General features: G+C 38.4%; 1 long non-coding RNA gene across 1 annotated transcript; it reads right to left on the bottom strand.

Moving 5' to 3' along the window:
- Positions 1-17,873: 17,873 nt before the first annotated feature.
- On the bottom strand, positions 17,874-18,525 carry LOC148033573 (uncharacterized). Its single transcript, XR_015691264.1, has 4 exons — positions 18,413-18,525; positions 18,250-18,338; positions 18,078-18,165; positions 17,874-17,984 (listed from the first exon to the last, which is right to left on the bottom strand). It is a non-coding gene; the product is annotated as an uncharacterized LOC148033573 (long non-coding RNA).
- Positions 18,526-19,635: the final 1,110 nt, after the last annotated feature.

Raw genomic sequence — 19,635 nt, forward strand, 5'->3', positions numbered from 1 at the left:
ATAGTCACCGCCACTGCACACTGCAAGTGGCAGGCACCCGTCACCGTCACTTTATTCTTTATTCTTTTAGTGACAGTTTGAATAAAGGAAGGCACGGTCACACATTGTGACTATTGGAGTTCCCATTTCTTGTCTCTCTCTTTCTTGATGTTGCTCTCCCGCCATAGCTCTCGAGTGCAAGCTTCGATCCTTCTCACCTTTCAACTGGTATCAGAGCACGGCTTCCCAACTCTTGAGCTTGGCTCGTGGTATTCTTAGCTTCCCATTGACTCCCCACTTGCATTGGGTCTCCTTCCCGGCAACCATAGCTCATTCTCTTGAGCTCTCGTCACTCCCCGGCTTCCCGAGCTTCTTTCCAACCTATTGAGGCACCATCAGGGAATTGACATTGAGGTACTGCTTCATTATTTTACAGTTTTATTTCAATCCACAGGTCTAGGTAAATAGGGCATCTACCATTGAAGCTTCCAACCTTCATATCTCTTTGCTCCCGGTTATGGGCTGCTAGAGACTTGTTCCCAGGCCCCTTTGGCTCATGTTTGAGCCCTCCAACCACTCCAGATCTGCCACCTGGACCAGCAGGACTAGCAACAATCCCATGTAGATTTGCGCATGTTTTTTGGACAGCCACTTCAACTCCAGCTCCAGCCTGGCATTCAATACTTGTTCGAGCTACATTCCGGGCTTCTTGCACATGTATTGATGCTCAGCAATGATCCTCTGAGATTAGGCATTGGTTGGCTGAAAACAGTGTTTCAGGACTGTTATAAACAATCCACAGACATTTGATACTATTCCACATTCACAGTTTATGCCTATGCTTGTTTGGGCATGACTACATAATCGGTTTGATGCTTATTACATCCCGATTGATTGGGGGATTGAAGCTACATGTCATGCTATGATTTTGGCCTAATTGTAGGGCTGGAAATACTCACTTTATAACAATAAATGCATGCTGAATACTCTTGGGCTGAAGCTATCTTTCATGCTTTGACATATGTCTATTGGTTCCGGGTGTATGTCTTGGGTTATGCTGTGATGTATTGATCATCAAGGGACGACTTCGAGATTTTCATTGGATCTGGATGCTTCTGAAATCTTGAGCTTATTTTAGCCTGTACTTATTGGCATCGGTCTATGCTTGACAATGGTCACTGCTTTGACAATTATATGCTCTTTGGATACATGCTTACTCGACGCCTACGGCTTGATGCATTTGTCTTGGCACAGTGTACCATGTACTTGTTGAGCTTTAGTGCTCTCTGAAGACTTGGCTTGGATTCTCATTTGCTATTTTGGAATTCTGTATTGGATGTCATTTTGGTTGTCAGAGATATTTATTGGGATGTATATCTTACTCATGGATGCTACCTACAGTTGCTTTGTAGATGTCATGCTCTTGGGATGCTATTGAGGCATTGTCTTGGTTACTTGTCTTTGGTACTTTGACTTGGTTTGCTTGAGCTGTTGAGCTCATTTATCTGCCTTTTGAGCTAGTGGAAGCATCTTGTATGCTTGACCGACATTGAGCAGGAGGTTTATGCTATTTGAGCATTTCGTAGATACTTGAGACTTTGGGATCTCTTACACTTACATGTTGCATGGTTCATGCACTGATATCTTAGAGTTGCTTTTGACCTAAGCTTGGGCTTTGCACTCTTGTGAGCATACACCTGGTGTCATGTCTTGCCAATGTTATGTATACTTTGTCTATTGTCCAGGGGGTATGCCTACTCTCATTGACGGATGCTTTGGTGACATGTTTGGGTGTTTGCTCAGGGTCTTGATGACTGTTTGGTGTTGATTTATACCCGTTTATGGCTGGTCATATCTTGGTTGTCACTTATTGACTTGGTGCAGTGATTTGGCCAAAAAATTGACTCTCACGATACACTACTGTCATTTATTACAACAAGCATATAACTCCAGATTGACATGGATTTTTCATGCTGAAATAATCTAAAATGATGTATTTCACTAGTACTTGGTGGGCAATAGCTTTGATTACACTTTTCTCGCCATTTTCTCTCGATTTTGGTCATTTTTTAGTCATTCTCTACAGTAAACAGCAAGCAGTTTTGAACTGTCTATAGTCTTTTACCCTGCATTATGGCGAGTTCGTCCACTGATCGTGCTATTTTTAACATCACTAAGCTTGATGGTACGAATTACTCTTATTGGAAGAGCCAGATTTGACAGGTGTTGGTGCAGAAATCGCAGATCAAACCATTGAGGTTGAGCGGGCATCCGCCTACAACTATGCCAAATGAGGAATGGCTTGAGCTTGATGAGTTATTCACATCCACTATTGTATTATCTCTCACAGAACAAATTCATTACAATGTATTTGAGGAAGAACAAAGTGCATGGTAGTTGTGGGATAAAATCAATAATCTCTATGACAAGAAAAGTCCATCGAGGCAGATGTATTGGCTGAAGCAGCTTATGGATCTGTGCATGAAGGAGAATGTGACTATGTCTGCTCACTTGAGCTAGTTCCATGCTATACTCAAGAACTTGACTTCGCAGGACATCACTTTTGCAGAGGATGTCACTCCTCTTTTCTTGCTTGGTACTCTTAATGAGTCATGGGATGTATTCCGCACTGCATTATGTGCGTCTACTGCTATCTTGAAATTATCTGATGTTGAGAGTGCTCTTCTGCAAGAATAGGTTAATCGTAAGAATTTGGATGCCTCTCGTGTATCGCATGCTATGACAGTTAGAGGTAGGAATGATGGGTATGGAAAGCATGGCAATGGCAATGGCCGTGGACGAGATTCTAAAAAATCTCGGTCCAAGTCTCGTGGAAAATCACGTAGCAAATCCCGTGGCAGGAATGCAAATGTTACTTGTCACCATTGTGGGAAAAAGGGCCATATTAGGCCACAATGTCATGAACTGCGCAATCAAAGGCGCAAATATAAGGGGAAAGACAAAGTGCAAGATAAGTCTTCTAATCGCACCATAGTGCCTGCAAAGTCAACTATTAAAATTGAGGAGCTCAATGTTATGCAGCCTAAGAATGTTGATGATGATTATATCCTTGCAGCTTCTTCTAGTGCTTCACAGATGACAGAGATACACTCTATGTATGCACAGTGTTGGCTCTTGAACTCAGGTGCATCCTTTCATGTGACACCTTGCCGAGAGTGGTTTCATTCATACCGTACTGTTTTCGGTTCTGTGCGCTTGGGTGATGACATCTCTCTTGATATTGTGGGCATTGGTGATGTTAGGCTGCAGTTTTCTTTTGGCAGTAGTTTTGTTATGTAGGATGTATGTCATGTACCTGTTTTGACATGCAGTCTCATGTCACTTGGACAGCTTGATGACGCAGGTTATCATGTATCTTTTGGAGACTCTGCATGGAAGATCACTCGTGGTAGACTTGTGATTGCAAGAGGTGCCAAGGCTGGCAACATCTATCCCTTGATTGTAACCGCTTCTTCCCTTGATCATGTTTTGTCTGTGGGTTCTATCCCACATGTATCTCTTTGGCATGCCCGTTTGGGCCATATGTCTTTGAAGGGATTGAAAATGCTTTCTGGTTTGCAATACTTACTGCCCCTTGATTATGCATGTTTTGATTCATGTGAGCATTGTCTTTATGGCAGATAGGCCACGCATGAGTGAGCCCTTGGCATTGGTACATTCGGATGTCTGTGGACCCATGCCTTGTCACCCTATGGGTGGTGCAAAGTATTTTGTTACTTTCATAGATTATCTTTCAAGGAAACTTTGGGCTTATCCCATTAAGCTAAAATCCAATGTCTTGGCTATGTTTCAGAGATGGCTTGCATTGGTTGAGAACCAGTCTGGGTATCAGCTAAACTGCCTAAGGACAAATAATGGGGGTGAGTATGTCTCGCATGCTTTTGAGCAGTTATGTGATGAGAGATGTATTAAGCATCAGTTGACCGCTCCCTACACCCCCTCCAAGAATGGTTTGGCTGAGCGGATGAAACGAACCATCCAGGAGCGTGTACGCAGTATGCTTAGCCATGCAGGCCTACCACAAAGCTTCTGGACTGAGGCAATTAGTATAGTTGTACATGTCATAAACCGATCACCTTCTAGTGGTTTGGATTTCCAGGTTGCAGAGGAGGTATGGATAGGAAAACCTCCCTCTTATGCGCATCTCCGTGTCTTTGGATGTGAGGCATTTTGCGATGTGCCCAGGGATAAGAGAAGTAAGTTGGATCCTAAGAGTGTCAAATGCATTTTCCTTGGTTATGGGGATGTAGGCGAGATGGGTTATCGTCTCTAGGATCCGCAAGCACGAAAAGTCATCCACAGTCATGATGTAGTCATCCATGAAGACAAGATGCATCGACAGCCTGAGAGAGTTGTTGAGATCCGCAGGGTCATATTTCAAGAAGAGCCGAGAGCGCCCGCACAGCCAATTGGACAGCCTACAGCTGCAATAGATGCTCATGGTCAGGGTGTTGGATAGGCAGCTGAGTAGGTAGTAGAGCTTGCCGTGAGACAGTCTACTAGAGACAGACGTCCACCTGATAGATTTCAGCCCTCGATGCATTATGTCTTGGTTACAGATGCAGGAGAGCCTTTCACCTATGATGAGGCTATGTACAGGGGTGACAGTCACTCCTGGGAGAGGGCTATGCAGTCTAAGATAGACTCCTTGCATAAGAATGACACTTGGGATTTTGTTTCATTGCTTGAGAGCAAGAAGGCTTTGCCATGCAAGTGGGTGTACAAGCTGAAAAGTACCCCTGGATACCCCAAGCCAGCATACAAGGCTAGACTAGTAGCAAAGGGTTTTAAGCAGGAGCATGGTGTGGGCTTTGATGAGGTCTTCTCTCCTATGGTTAAGATGACCACCCTGCACTTAGTCTTGGCTTTGGTTGCTCAGCTTGACTTGGATTTATGCTAGATGGATGTCAAGATGGCTTTCTTATATGGGGACTTGCATGATTAGATTTATATGGAGCAGCCTAAGGGCTTTGCAGAACCTGGCGGCAGGGAGCACCTAGTGTGCAAATTGAAGAAAAGTCTTTATTGAAGCAGACACCTAGGGAGTGGTATCATAAGTTTGATGCCTTTATGCAGTCTTCACAGGGCTACAGCAGAAGTACTATGGATCCATGTCTTTACACGAAGAAAGCCCGTGATGGTTCTTTATTGATTTTGGTACTCTATATGGATGGTATGCTGATAGTAGGGAAAGCTCATGATGAGCTAGATGATCTTAAGGCTCAGCTCAAGAAGAGCTTTGAGATGAAAGATCTGGGACAGGCCGCTCACATACTTGGTATGCGCATCAGACACGACAGGCATCAGGGACACCTCCACTTATCACAAAGGGAGTACATTTATAAAGTCCTTGAGTGCTTCCGCATGCAGGACGTAAAGTCTATTAGTTGTCCATTGCCTTCTTATGTGAAGGTATCACATGCTGATTGTTCGCAAATAAATGAGCAAAGGGTCGAGATGGCCGATATTCCCTATGCATCCGCATTAGGCAGTCTTATGTATGCCATAATCGCCACTCGTCAAGATATTGCCTTTGTAGTTGGTGTTGTGGCATGCTATATGGCTACACCTGGCAAGAAGCATTGGGATGCCGTGAAGGGTATCATGAGGTACTTGAAGGGCACTGCAGATATGTGTATATGCTATGACAGCCAGGATACAAGAGTGGTGGGGTACACTGACTCTGATTATGTAGGACATGCAGATAGTAGGGAGTCCACTTCCGGCTATGTATTCACCTATGCTGCAGGTGCTATTTCTTGGATGTCAGGGTGCAGAAATGCACGGCCCTCTCTACTACAGAGGCCAAGTATGTTGCAGCCACTGAGGCTTGCAAGGAGGCCATTTGGTTGGGTCATTTGGTTGCTCACCTTGGTATGATGCTATCCCTACACTGCATTTGAATTCTATGAGTGCTATTCAGTTGGCCAAGAATCCGGTCTTCCATGCGAAGATGAAACACATTGAGGTGAGGTATCATTTCATACGTGGGGTCGTTGAGGACAAGTCTGTTGATCTTGTCAAGATCTCGCCTGACCAAAATCCTAGAGATCTGGTCACAAAAAGCCTCTCTATAAAGCGCTTTGCCTTCCTCAGAAGGTTGATGGGCGTGGGATGAGATGACGTCTTTTCTCATCCTGTTGTACAGGTGTATATGTTGTATTGTCTTTTTCTTTTCACTTCTCACTAGGAGTGGGAGGTTGTTGGGGATAAATGCGCCTCCACCTAGCCGCCCCTGTATTACTACACTGAGAGTCACCGCCACTGCACACTACAGGTGGCGGGCGCCCATTGCTATCACTTTATTCTTTATTCTTTTAATGACAATTTGAATAAAGGAAGGCCCGGTCACACATTGTGATTATATGAGTTCCCGTTTCTTGTCTCTCTCTTTCTTTCTCTTGCTTTCCCGCTATAGCTCGCGAGTGCAAGATTCGATCCTTCTCACCTTTTAGTGAAAACGGCCTTCAAAAACAATTGTGCAACTTGAGATGCAGTTAATGTTTTCTTGCATGGTAGAAAATATGCTTGTTTACTAAATTGATCTACTATAGTTCAAATCATATCATGATTAGCTTGTGTATTAGGCAAACCAATTATAAAATCCATTGAAATATACTCCCATGGATGGTTAGGAATTGGTAAAGGCATTAACAAACCATATTGCTTACCATGGTGTCGCTTGACTCTTTGGAAAATTAAACACTCAAAAACAAAGTTACAAACATCAGATTCCATTAGCGATCAGTAAAAAAACTTCAACCAATGTTCTTAAAGTGGACATAATACCTCTATGACCTTGATATGGAGGACAATGAATTTCGTACAACACAAATGATCTAAATTGAACAGTGACACACAATCTTTCCTCATAAAACATAAATCCATCAAAATAAGACAAAGAATCAATTGGAATCCAGTTATTAGTAACTAAGTTATTCCAATTAACTTGTAAACTGGGGTACTCAATGCATCGACAACAACATTTTCTCTTCCTGGATGATATTGGATAAGTGGATGAAAACTTTGAATGAAAGCGGCCCATTTAATATGGCGGTCAAAAATTTGTGGCTGACTAAGGAGATGTTTGATACTTTGCTGGTCGGTTTTAATCATAAATTCAAATCTCGTCAAATAGTGTTTCCATTGACATAAGGCTTAAATTACAATTAAAAATTATTTATCATAGGTGGAATACTTCAACTTAGAAGGTTTAATTTTGCAAGAAGAATAGGCTATGGGATGTGAATCTTGCATGAGGAAATCTCATATTCCTGATCCGCTAGCATCAATGACTACTAGGAAGAATGGTCGACTAAAATCAGGTAATTGCAAGACAGGTACATGTGTTAAAGCATGTTTCAATAAATCAAAAGACTTTTCTTGGTTGTCAAACCAATGATACACAATACCTTTCTTTAACAATTTTGTCAAAGGCAATGCAAGCAATGAAAAATTTCTCACACATTTTCTATAAAAGCTGGCAAGGCCTAAGAAAGAACGTAACTCATGCATATTTTTAGGGATTAGCCTATTCAAAATTCCCTCTATTTTTTTAGGATCAACGCAAATACCATCAAAAGAAATAATGTGATTTAAGTATTCAATCTAGGTTTTGAAAATTTCACTCTTGTCAGGGTTAGCATACAATTGATTCTCTTTTAAGAATTTAAAAACTAAAGATAGATGTTCACAATGCTCGTTCTCATCCTTAGTGAAAACCAAAATATCATCAAAGAAAACAATCACACAATTCTAATACTTCAAAAATATACAATTCATTATACGACTGAATGTAGCTAGTGCATTGTTCAAATTGAAAGGCATAACAAGAAAATCATAATGACCAAAGTGAGTTCTAAATGCAGTCTCAAAAATGTCAGGTGTATCCATGTGTACTTGATCATATCCAGACTTGAGATCTATCTTGCTAAAAACAGTGGCCCCTTATAGTTTATCCATGAGGTTGTCTACCCTAGGGATCAAATATTTGTTCTTAACAATGATTTTGTTTAGGGCACGATATTCAATGCACATTCTATAGGTATTATTTTTCTTCTTAACTAATAGGACAGGTGTACCAAAAGCAGAACTACTCGACCTAATGAGTCCTCGGTTCAACAGTTCCTCAACTTGTGTTTGAATTTCTTTTTGTTCAGCTTGATTGTGTCTATAAGGTACTTTACATGGTGATTGAGAACCTAGGATTAAATCTATTTTATAGTCTTCATGATGTGTAAGCGGTAAACCAGGTGGTAAACTAGCAGCAAAACAATCTTTAAACTGTGAAAGAAATTGTGCATGCCTAGGATGCACCTTATTTTTCTTAGCTTCAATTTCATTCACCCATACTAAATATGATTTACTACCTTTTCTCAATGCACATTTAGCCTTTTTGTAACTAAGCTGTGTGACTAAGCAGTGGAAAATTATCAAAGGTATGCAATCCACATAATTTGATTTGGTTTCCATTAAAATAAATTTTTATGGAATGTGTGGAATAATCTATGTCAGGGTTACATTTGTGATGCCAAGGCATTCTTAAAATAATATCACTAGCTTATAAAGGCACAACCAAGAAATTTATGCGCTCAACATAATCACCAATTTTAATCTCTAAATCATGCACTTCTTGTGTACCATTGTATCTAGTGGAATAAGAATGTAACCTGTATCCAATAATGAGTTGGAACAATAGATAAATTCAATTCTTTTACTAACTTTGTGAAAATAAAATCATGTGTGATTCCATCATCATGCAAAACAATATTTTTTTAACCATGCACAAAACATTTCATTGTTAATAACGAATGAGGATTTGGCATACCTAGTAAAGTATCTAAAGCATCGTCGATATCATCGTCATCTTCAATTAAGTCTGGCATATCTTCGTGGTCCTAATCATCATCAGTTGCTTCCAAGTAATTGATTTGTACAGCTTGCTTCTTGGACTACTGGACAGTACCCTGCTAAGTGTCCAAGCTGATGATACTTGTAGCAAACCATAAGCTTTGCTTTGGAAACATTGTTGGTAAGGGCTGGAAGTTTGGGTATATTGGATTTGGCTAGAGGAAAGGCTTAGCGTTTGAATTAGCAATTGATGGGTAAGACAAGAGGTTGAGTCCAGGGTTTACGGAAAGAAGAAGGAACAAAGTGATTTTTATTGAATTTTTAAAAATTAGAATTGAATTGCTCTGTACCAAAGTTACCATTAATCAAAAATTATTGCAGTCGCTTTTCTCGTCCACGAATTTTATCCTCCACATCATGCGTTAAAGAAATCGCATCCTCCAAAGTCTCTAGCTTGAACATATTCACTTCTGCATAAAAGTGACCAAGCAAACCGGACATATACTTGTGCTTGTGGCTCGCCTCAGATACATCTTCAAGCATTCGAAGTTGAAGTAAGGCACTCCAAAAATGCTCGGTGTATTGCGGGATGGATTTTCAATCTCTTTGTTGTAGGAGATCCCACTATTTGATGGCTTTCTCATGGAATTGAGGTGGAAGGAAATTCTACAAAAAATTCTTTTAAAAGGCTTCCCAAGTAGAGTGACAATTAACACTCTTGCGGACAACGGTCCACCATAATGATGCTGTGTCTTCTAAATGGTTAGTGATGAATTTAAGTTTATCTTTTTTAGTATATTGCTCTTCGTGAAAATAATCGTCAAATTGACTAATGAAAGCAAGAACAATTTTACCATCATGTTGTCCATTAAAAGTGCAAAATTTACAATTTATTTTACTTATCTTGGTTTCTTTCCGAAGAGCCTGTGCATCGAGTGTCACATCAATAGTACGTCGAATGAATCTTCAGGCTGTGCTCCGTCTTGCTCGACAGCGGATTGTTGAAGTGCAGCCAATTGTGCTTGCAAGTTTTGACATTCTCGCCGTCGCTCTTCTTGAAGTTGCATCATGATTAGATCCACTTTCTGTTCCATAGTCGGCTCTGGCAAATCGCCTTCGCCCATAAAATCATCCATGTTATGATCCGACATCTTGGATTTGATTGAGGATCTATCGCTCATCCTCTAGTCACGTGTGAATAAGACCACCACAAACTTGCTTTGTTTATTCTACAGTGTGTGAATAGTCTCTTATAAACAAACTGATTCTTCTTGTAATCCGGGTGTGAGGAGATCATTGAAGATATTGCTCTAAGAAGTTCTTTGGCGAGCTCACAATATGCTTTTGCTTTTAGGATCTTGCTTTTCTCGAGTACGGCAATTGAAAACGGTCTTCTTCCAAGTAAAATAGTCTTCAGCATACATTACACGTGACAGCCTACTTGTAATAAACTGGTTCATCCAAGTTGTAATAAGTGAAAAACATGGAATTACTGAAGCTTTAGAACAAGTTCGAGAGTACTGCAATGTGAACACCTTCTATGTCAAGCATTGGTAATTAAGCTTTAAGCTTAAGTGAAAGCTTAAGTTAGGCTTAAATAACTAATAGCTTAAGCTTTAAAAAGCTTAAGTAATTCGATTGAATCCACGCAAGTCGATGGTATGTGTTTGATGGAGTCACCGTTAGCGAGTACGTGCCAAATTACTGGTGTGATGAGTTAGAGCTTAAGCTCTCTAAGCTTCAAAAAAATAAATCTTAGCATTACCATTAACATAAATTGTTTTTTTTCTAGTTCTATGTCTCCTCTGTGAAAAATGACTTGTAAAAGAGACTTCATGAGTGGTCCTCTGCTTGTTGCGAGAGGTCCTTTGTGATCTGAGCACACGGATGGTGGTTCTTCACCGCTAGAAATACACATATGTTGTCAATTCGTCACAAGACGACCTATAGAGCTTGTTTGTTCCAAGAGCTTTACCTTTGCGTGAGATGACAGGCGATTGGAAGCTCTGGATCTCACTCTCGCTCTGATACCACCGGTGCACAGATCGAATGCTGGACGTGTATATACTGAATGCCCAAAGGTCCCCAAGAACAAAGAACTCTACAAACCTTCATAATTTCAAGTACAAAGCAAAAGGAAATTTGTACAACATGAGACAAAAGAGACAAATTGGGTACAATCTCCCCCCATGCCTTTTGTGAGCATTTCACAAGACATGTATTTATAGATTTATTTATCTTCAAGCTCAAAAATAGTCCACTTTACAAATAGCATGCTTTTGCATTTGTGTTTGTGTTTGCCCAAATATAAAGTAAAGCGTTTGGGCGTCCAAAAGTCAAGCTATGCCCAAATACAAATATCAAATAATGAAATATTTAACCGAGCACATGGGCACACAAAATAATAAATATTTTATCAAGTACTTTAATAAATAAGCGCGCTTAAATAAATATTGGTGCCACACCTTTAGTGATAAGGCGTGCACCCATTAAAAATAGTAATTCTTCAAGGCATTTGGATTCATGCCATTCCCCAATGCTACCCAACGCCACTACCGCTTGCTCTACACATAAACTGAAGCATTTACAATTGTTAGAAAATATCTTTAAAAATTGAATACCTAATAATTTTCAGCTACAAAATAATTAAATAGGTTGAAACTCTGTCCTAACCTTAATTTAATTCAAGTGCACACTCTAAACTCATAAATATCCATTAATTTAATATGTATTTTATGGAATCACCTACGTTATGGAATCACCCACATGCACATTAAATTAATCTGACACCTCAAAAAGACATGCGTCCCCATCAACTTCTTGCACAAGGAATCCACCTCGAGCCCTGACAAATAAATAGTTTTATAGAATCCACTAAAAAACCTCACAGAATCCATCATGAAATATGCCTCATGGCATCAGAAATCCTCTAAGTAAAGTAGTGATAGTAGGTGTTGGCCTATCTTTAACATGGTGCACCTTCTTGAGGTCAATGTAGATCCCTTTTTCACTGACAATATGTCCCAAGTATTCCACTTCAATCTGCATGAAAGAGCATTTCTCCTCCTTAGCAAAGAGTCTGTGATGTCTCAATATATCAAAAACCTTACTCATGTGTGATAAATGGTCCTTAAGGGTCTTACCATAAATAAAAATGTCATCAAAGAAGAGCCCCCTTAAGCTCATTAAGCAAATCATCAATGTTGGGTATTGGGTACCTCTTCTTCACTATAGCCTTATTAAGATCCCTGTTATCAGTACACATCATAAAAGATCCATCTTTCTTTTTAACTAACAAGACTAGAGATACATAGGGTAAAGAACTAGGTTCAATGACTCCCATTTCAAGAAGCTCCTTGATTTGCTTGGCTACTTATTCACGCTCACACTTGGATAATCTTTAAGGTGACTTATTAATTGGCTTTGAGTTGGGCTCCAAATCAATGGGATGATCTACTACTCTTTTGGGAGACACTGAAGTAGGCACTTCAAACAAATCCCTGTACTCCTCAAAAGAAAAGCTTTCAAAGCTAAGTGACTTGCTGAATTTGCGGCCTGATCTTCAACCTCTTTATTTAGGTGTAAAACAAATATCTGTGAGCACCTCTTGTACTCCTTTTTAAGTTGTTGAATGGTGATAAGGTAAAAATTTGATTTACTAGGAATTCCCTATAAATGGATGAGCTGTCAATCAAAGATAAACTCCATATACAGCTATGAGAAATTGATAGTAATTTTTCCCAATCTCATCAACCAATCACAACCGAGTACAATATCTTTAGGTCCCATTTCTAGGGTTATCAAGTTTACTTTTGCTTCATAATTTTCAAGCAATTGTAAATAAACTTGTAGGCATATATTTGAGTGCTGATTTTTTCTTCACCATTGGCCACATGAATTGTAAGTCAGGGGAAAAACAATTCAGCTTGTCCTTAATGGACTTATTCACAAAACTGTGTGTACTGCCACTATCTATCAGGATGAACACATCCTTTCCATGAATATTACCTTTTATACGAAGTGTATTAGGTCTCTTAGAACCTGTCATCCAAAGTATCCATGGAAATCGAACAACTAGTGGCAGCAAGTGGCTCATCATAAATCCCTCATGGGTCAAAAGGAACACTCTTACCTAGATCAAAAGGAACATCATAAATGGAACAACTAGTGGTAGCAAGTGGCTCATCATAAATCCCTCATGGATCGAAAGGAACACTCCTACCTGGATCAAAAGGAAAAGAGTTGGCATGATCATAAAAATATTCTTGCCCAACTTCTTTCTAAAGATCATCATTTTCAGCAATAGGTACAAAGGCATTAGCCTCATCAATGTCATCTTCAGAATCCTCAAAGACTAACATACTATGAACCTTGGCTTTTGCATTTTTGTATACACACGGCATGATCAACTGTATACTTTTCCCAACATTTGAAGCTTAAGCCTTTTTCCTTTCTTTCTTTGTAGAGGTCCATAGGAATAGACTTTGGATTCATATTGGCTATAATAGATTTAGGCTTGATGCCCCCTTGTTTGAAATCTACTCTTGGACTATTTGCTATCGTGAAATTGCTTTGAGGTCTTGAAGCATTGAATGATGGACAAGTCGGCACTCTTAAGCTCCTACTTGGCACATGATTGCAACCATAAACATTGCCAACTTGTTCGCATTTTAAAACAGTCCTTGGATGTCCATAACTAGGCTGGAATGGAGACTCCCTTCTATATTTTCTTACATAGCGCTCCGCAAGCTCAATAGCCGTGAAAAGAGTGGTAGGGTTTTGCACCATAACATTAGCTGATAAAGATGGCTCTAAACCATGCATGTACTTGTGGAGTTTAGCTTTATTCACTAATGCTCTATGCATACATGGTAAGATTAAGGATTTAGTTGGTACACTCTCATACACTTAGGTCTCTTTGCATCTCCATGTCAATTTCTCTTTTTCAAGAGGAGAGACTAAGTTCTCAACCATAAGTGTCTTGAATGGATCCCAATTCTCTACAAGTATGTTCTCCTTCTTAATGTATCTCCACTTAGTATGCGTAAATCCTCCAAATGCAAGGATACAAAATGAATCTTCATATCATATTTCTAGGGAATATATCAAAGTAAGATTCCGATTTGGAAATCCATTCCTCTAGATTGATGGTGAAGATGATTGACCATTGTACCTTGCCAAAATGATCTTATCTTTTAGCTCTCTTTCATGAAAGGATTGCTGTTCCAAAATAGTCTGATCATGAATATTAGGCATGAAACCCTATAAATAAGATGGAACTCTCCCAATAGGTGGCTGAGAACTAGTAAGAAACCTTCCCCTTGACCTCCATGAAGTTGGGTATTTAGCCCAAAAGCTTGGAAATTAGTACCATTCAAACTACCCAAATAGTCGTCATGCCTTTGTAAAGTCTTACTTACTTCATATTGGCTATTTGGAATACCCCTTCATCTAATGATACCATGACCTTGACCATTTGGGTTAGGTGGCTGAAATGGGACTAAGGATTCACTGTTTGAATGAGCTTTCTCCTTAGTTTATTTGGTTCCCATTTGCATTTGCATCCATTGAGAGAATTGAGTCATTATTTGTTCATTAGATTCTACTAACTTATCAATGGAAGCCTTTGTTTCGATAGTGGATTCCACCAACTTCTCAATTGAAGACTTCGTTTGACTAGTAGACAATAAGCTAAATTTACTATTATAGTAACACACATGCTCAATCTACCTATTGTACTTCTTGCATTTATGACAACTATACCATCGTTTATGGCACCTGTAGTTGCATTTACAACAGCTGTCCAATTAGCCCCTATAGTAACATAAGAATTTTTAGCAGCTAATTCATCATCCACTTCATCATCAAATCATGCCCTTGATAGCATGCCATCCAACTGAGTTATCCCTTTCCGTAATATGCTACAATTCAAGATTTAATGACTTAATATATGCTATCCACCACAACATAGCAATGTTTGGTGTAATGTAACTGGCAATTATCCCCAACAGTTCAAGCAATCTATCTCAATAATCATATGAGCATCGACAAAATATTCCTTATTACATTTAAGGGTTGTCACAACACCCCAAAGCTCCCACTTAATTTGCAAATATCATATTTGCCTCTCATTAAGCACCTTTGCACCAAATTAGATGGCATGTCTATTTTCCTCATTATCATTCTGTCCAATTGCCTACCTAATTTCAATCAAGCTCATATCACTGTAAGAATAATAGGCATTCCATTTTAGTAATCTGCCTTTCTCAACAAAGAAGCTATCTTTAACAACATTTGCAATTTCATCATTGCTTTAGTATGCTTTTTTTCCCAATAGAACCTTTGCCCCTTCCTCAATAGTCGATAGAAATCATCAGTCACATGTGCAAAGTGAGGAATCCATATGAGATAGAAAATACATACACCCAAAAACCTTCTGACTTCTAACACACAAAAATAAGTCTCATGCAACCTACCAATTCCATCAATCTTTGCTAGTGAGGGCTTTCTGTTTATAAGGCCCTGCACCAACATTCATTATCGTGACTTTGTTGACCGGATATATTTCTTGAATAAACCACAATGCCCCATTTTTATTTGGTATACTAAACCAACAATTTGAATATGGAGCTGAGGATGTCTCAAAAATTTTAACCCTAATCTTCTCATTTAACAACTCCATCACCTTAGGCAAGTAAACCTGAGGTAGAGTAACTAGCCTTAAATTCCATAGTCATTAGGGGAGTTTTGAGGTCTCGAAAATGCCTTTTAGGATGTGGAGAGAGAGTACTCTAGACCAATAGGAGCAAAGCCTCTGTAACGGAACTATTTTTAAAAAAAATAAAAAATTATTTTACAAAATTATATAAATATAATAATATTACGAATTTGTATTTTTATTATCTATTTTTAGTCTCTTATATTCGTGATTATGACATCTTTTGCATTAATGGCATAGAGTCTCGGCTACTTTTATTTAATGATATATCTAGATTAATGATAATGACTTATGTAATCTAAATTCAAATTAGTGAAAAGCATGGCACTCAGTTTTTTCCCTCCTTTCTTTTATTCCTCTATTGTTTTTCCCTCCGTTGTGGTAGCCTAGTCCTCTCTCTCTCTCTCTCTCTCTCTCTCTCTCTCTCTCTCTCTCTCTCTCTCTCTCTCTCTCTCTCTCTCTCTCTCTCTCTCCTACCATGGATACAGAAATCGACCTTCAACAAGACGTCCAAGCTCCCAAATCACATCCATATCAGTGTTTAACTCATTCCAAACTGATGGAAGATGGATTCCTACTATCATTAGCAAAGGTAGTTGGATCACCATGCAACAAGCAAAACGTGGAGAAAGGCAAAGACATGAGAGCTCGTTTATCTCTGCTTGGAAGGGTAGAATCCGAGATTTTAAGCTTGAAGCAAATAAGAATAGTATCAAAGAGATACTAGTGCAACATGTGGTCATGCATAGAGAGCTGTGTTTGGAACCTGGATCTTCAAAGCTTACAATGCATAGACCAAATTGTAAGAATTTGATTCTTAAATTTTTTCCTTTCTTAAACATGGTTTAGGTTTTTCCATTATAATATTTGTTTGTCTTGTAGATGTCTATCCCTCTAATCTTGAGGAATGGCAACCAGTGGAGTCTATTGTTGATGTTATTGATGTTATACATGGTTCAATTGGAGAAGAAATGTATAGAGGCAGAAAGAAGATAGAGCTTGCAGAGAATGGAATATTCTTTTATGACCATTCTTATGTTATTCCTATGCGGCATTGCCAATGGGGATCCATAAACCTCCTTCCTTTGCCAGATTTTTCAAGCTTTGAGTGGCCTTTGCCAAGTCCAGCTACTAGTGAGGGCTATAGATGTAAGATATTTTCTAAGATCCAAAAAGCATTAAAATCTAATATCTCAAGTAGACTAAGAAAAATTAATTGTTTATGCCTATTAATATATTTATTGATTTCTTCTCTAATATGGAGATAAGAATAACAAAAACCATGCTTTCAATGAAGAGACTAACATATGATCGTGTCATACAATTTGTTGATGAAGGATTGGATACAAGGACAGAAGGAAAATTTATATGTAAGATAGATCAAGACTCTATAGCTTGTAAATATATAATTGCTACTCAAAACTTTATCCTTAGCTTTTACTATAGTCGATGGCATTTTGTTGGTAGTAGTCTAGTTGCTTTAGACCAGAGTCTTGATGATTTCAGCAAAGATCCTATAGTGGATCTTGATATTTGGTTCAACGAGGATATTATTGCAATTTTAAATATCAAAAAATCATGTACGCTACATCAAGTGAGGATGGATTTAGAAAATGAAGACATTGAACTACCATGCTCCTTTGTATTCCAACTTAACAAGAAACGAGTAAGTTTTCACATCATATTATATCTACTTAGATGTATATCAAGATCTCACCTCCTAACTAATAAACATTTGTAATTTATTTTTTGCAGATATCGAAAAGGAGAGAAAAGAATATACACTGCAAGGACATTCAAGAAAAGATATCTTTACTGTCAATATAAAATATATGTACAAATTTTGTAGCAAATGTCTATCTGCCATCTCTATGAGATATACAAGGGCTGAAGGGCAAATTTCTATATATGAAGGCTTACAAGGCGATATGGCAAAGCTATTTCTTTTTTCGAGAACTATCCTTTCTAGGAGTCCTTTTGCCTTTCTTTGATGCCTTGGGTATAGAAGGTGTGGGTAAAGGTGTTGAAGCTATGGCTTCACCTTCCGTGGTTATAGGCACCGCATCTCCTTCATTGTGTAAATCCCCACCAATCTCTGTTGTTGGTCGTATACAATTGACCATTATATACTTCAAGAGCTTTGCTCTGATGTACCAAACATGCTCAGATACATAGCAATCCTTCAAAAACTGTCACACATTTATAGGAAAAAGAGTTTTAGTTCATTATTATTCTTACAATAGACTATATTTTTATCATCAATGGAATATCTGCAATGAATATCTATCTTAAAGTTTAGCATCTTTCATATTACCTTTACATGTTTATCATCATTAAGATAAACAAAGTTAACCATTCTTCTAGCATTTGCAATCACCCTCCAGTCACAAGAATGGCTATCATCCTGATGAGGACACTGCAACCACCAACACAAAGTAAAACTATGAAATTTACGGATGGTAGTTCATAGAATAAACTTATGTTTCAATTATTTTAATCAATAACTTACCGCAACTTGTCTATATTGCATTGTTGCAAGCAAATCAGACGACATAGAGGGCATTTTCTCTAGCTCTTCAATTAATCTTTTTGCACCTCTATATATAAAATATATTGAAATTTAGAGTACTTACAAAAAAAAGAATTGAAATATCAAGGAGCCCTTGGATAATATAACTTACAATTTAGCATTTCCATGGCTTCCTTTCATAGAGTTGATTATAAAACATTGCTTATCCACACAGTCTATTGCAATCAAGTCCAATGAGAACTGAAAGCAATCATATCTCAACAAATTAGTAGGATAAAATCTCAAGAACTCTAATAGAATATTGAATCACTTACTTTTCATTATATGGAATTATAAGGAGCTCCAAAGTATTGAAGTCAATCAGATTGAACCACTGCTCAACAAAACTTGTATCAAGCTCGTTCCTCATAAAGTACGAGATAGACAGATCAAGAACCTCAATTTTTTATTGCATATTCAAAGGAAACTCATGCATTACACACCTTGAAAAGGCATAGAAATAGTAAGTATAAACAAGAAAAATCTTATTGTTAAAAAAATATCAAAAAGTAAAAGTAATTATGGGTGGATATACCTTAGGCTAGCAAGAATAATACTGTCATTTATTTCTCTTATTTTATCCTTAAGAATCTAAACACAGGCAGTATTAAAGGAGATAATCTTAACTCTTTTGCCTAAGTCACCAGGTAAGAAACAAAACACATTGAATCATTTTGGATTAGCTACTTCAAGAAGGGTGGCCAGCTCATTTTCAAAGGGCTTTAGTTGCTCTACTTCCCTTTCTTCAGCCCTTTGCCTCCTATACTCTCTCCATTTATCTACATGTTCCTCTTTAGCTTTCTTCTCTTTTTCATGTTGCCTTGTATCGCTCTCATGGGTGACATCCTTAACCTTGGGACCAGAATCATCTTTCTTTCTCCTAGCTGGGGGCACATTAAGGATATTAAATGTCTTCTCATCAATGAGGGAAACTGGCTCAATGACCTTTGAAAATCTATATCTTAGCCTCCTAAGAATTACCATGTCCTTGTCCATGAGTGTGAGCCTATGAGCATGAGTAGCACAAATATAGGCATCTTGAAAAAACTCAACTAAAAAATCCTCTATGGCTTCATGTATACAATTAAGGACTGTTCTTGTCCATCTGAAACTATCCAAACTATTTTTGTCACAAATCTCCCTGACAAGCCTTTGAAAAGACAGCTTTGGAATTGCATTGTTAAGAGCCTTTATTGCCTTCCTAATCTCCCTTAGGCACCTGACATTTTGAGAAAACTTTCTCTTTGGCTTTGACTTTCTAGAGAGCTTCTAAGGCTTTGAAGATTGATGAATCTTTGATGCTAAACCCCTAGGATCAATCTTCTCCTTCCTTACTGTTACTTTAGTCCTAGCCATCTGCCAAAAAAAGACATGTTACTTCTTGTCCAGTGAAACACGAATTTCAGAAGAGAGACCTCCTTGCAGCATGTTATTTTCGTGTTTCACCAGACAACACATAAATAGCAAAACAATCAACAAAACTAAGGAAAACAAAACA

The sequence above is a fragment of the Lygodium microphyllum genome, chromosome 7 (genome assembly GCF_053477565.2).
Source record: "Lygodium microphyllum isolate KBCC chromosome 7, Lygodium_microphyllum_v1.1.10, whole genome shotgun sequence".
In the NCBI taxonomy this organism is placed as follows: domain Eukaryota; kingdom Viridiplantae; phylum Streptophyta; class Polypodiopsida; order Schizaeales; family Lygodiaceae; genus Lygodium; species Lygodium microphyllum.